Source organism: Silene latifolia, chromosome Y, assembly GCF_048544455.1.
Source record: "Silene latifolia isolate original U9 population chromosome Y, ASM4854445v1, whole genome shotgun sequence".
NCBI lineage: Eukaryota > Viridiplantae > Streptophyta > Magnoliopsida > Caryophyllales > Caryophyllaceae > Silene > Silene latifolia.
The window spans coordinates 101,331,817-101,333,921 of NC_133538.1; the positions used below are offsets into that span (position 1 = coordinate 101,331,817).

The 2,105-nt window shown below is 42.6% G+C and overlaps 1 non-coding gene across 1 annotated transcript; it reads right to left on the reverse strand.

The window, feature by feature from the left end:
* Nucleotides 1-275: 275 nt before the first annotated feature.
* On the reverse strand, nucleotides 276-382 carry LOC141635198 (small nucleolar RNA R71). Its single transcript, XR_012539901.1, has one exon. It is a non-coding gene; the product is annotated as a small nucleolar RNA R71 (small nucleolar RNA).
* Nucleotides 383-2,105: the final 1,723 nt, after the last annotated feature.

The window sequence follows — 2,105 nt, forward strand, 5'->3', positions numbered from 1 at the left end:
CGGCTTTTATTAGCCTCGTGGAGAGAAAGCAATTTGGGGGAAGTCCTTTGGAGGATCCCAATTTGCATGTGCAAAATTTTTGTGACTATTGCTCCATGATCCGTCAAACGGGCGTCACTCAAGCCCAAATAAGGGAAATACTTTTCCCTTTCTCTTTGAAGGACAAGGCCAAGCTTTGGATCAATAGCCTTGACCGCACAGCCATGGGAATCACCAATTGGGAAACTTTGGCTCTAGCCTTCTATCAAAAGTTTTTTCCACCGGAGAAAACTCAAACTTTGAGGAGCCAAATCACCGGATTCCGTTAACAAGCTCTTGAGAGCCTATATGAAGCATGGGAGAGGTACAAAAAGCTTCAAATACAATGCCCACATCATGGGCTAGATGATTGGTTTCTAGCAATAAAATTCTACAATGGATGTTGTGCCGAGTCCTGAAGGATTCTTGATTCCGCCAACAATGGACGGTTTGATCAAATTGACACTGACCTTGCTCATGCCACGATCGAATCTATGGCGGTCCATGATGCACAATATGTCAATTCCCGAGTTGTGCCATCCAAAGATAAAGAAGAATCCTCCAACAACTCCGTTTTGCTAGCCCAAATTGCCTTGCTTCAACAACAATTGGCGGAAAGAGATGTTAAGGATTCCATTCAACAACTCAATATCGTGTCCTCAACAAGCCAAATCATTGTTTATGATGGTTGCGGAGGTGCGGGTCATTATGTCGCTCATTGTCAAGCTCCTATCGAAGAGGTAAATGCTTTTCAAGCTTTTAGACAGAGTTCATATCCACCGGGTACATTTTCCAATACTTATAACCCGAATTCAAAATTTCATCCGAACTTGTCTTACACTAGCAACAATGTGCTTAACCCTCAACCGCCACCGCAACAAAATGCATATGTCCCTCAACAACAAAAGTATATCCCTCCACCGGGTTATCAAAATCAACAAAGGCCCCCACAAAACAATTACCAACATAATCCACCACAAAATACCCAACAAAACAATCAAGGAGTTGGTAAGCTCGAGGGAATGATAGTCCAAATGCAAAGGGAATTATTGGCTGAAATTCAAAAGAATGATCAAGCTCATAGTGCCGCGGTCATGATGTTGGAACAACAAGTGGCTCAACTAGCCACTTCTAATTCTCAAAGGAAGAACGGTCAACTACCTCCCCAAGGTGAGCAACCATATGAAACTGTTAATTCTATTTCCTTAAGAAGTGGTACAAGCTATGATGGGCCATCCATGACTTTGGATGAAGAAGTGGTTGTTAAAAAGGCTAAGCTTGGGGGAGATGACAAAAAGAAGGCTAGTGAAGAGCCTCTTGTTAGGGACCGTGTACCATTTCCCCACCGGTTGTTGATAAAAAGGAAGAGCAAGCTTGATGCCAAAGTTGTTGAGCACCCTATGCCCGACAAACGTGATGAGGTAATTGTTGAAGAAGTGTCTCCCAATGCTAAGGAGAGTGATGTTGTTTCAAAGAAGGTGGATGCTCCCAATGAGAATGAGAAAGTGAAAGATGTGAAGGATGCTCCTCCCAAAGAAGTTGTTCAAGTACCATTTCCCCATCGCCTAGCAAAGCACAAGGAAGAAGGTATGTTCGGTAAGTTCATGGAAATGTGTAAAAATTTACAAGTCACCGTCCCATTTATGGAATTGCTTACCCAAGTCCCTTCTTATGCAAAGTTTATGAAGGAGATTCTCTCAAAGAAGCAATCCTTCAATGAGGTTGAGACAATTGCTTTCACCGAAGAGTGTAGTGAACTCTTACAAAATAAGTCTCCCCCGAAACTTAAGGACCCCGGTAGCTATTCTATTCCTTGAACTATAGGCACGTATACCATTGATAAGGCCCTTTGCGACCTAGATGCTAGTGTGAGTGTCATGCCCTATTCCCTTTGTGAAAAACTTAACATGGGTACTTTAAAATGCACAAGTACAACATTGAAAATGGCGGACCGTTCTTTAAAACGGCCTTTATGTGTCTTAGAAGATGTACCCGTCAAAATTGGCAAGTTTTCATACCTGTTGACTTCCTCATACTTGATATGGCCGAGGACTCACAAACCCCAATTATATTGGGTAGGCCATTTT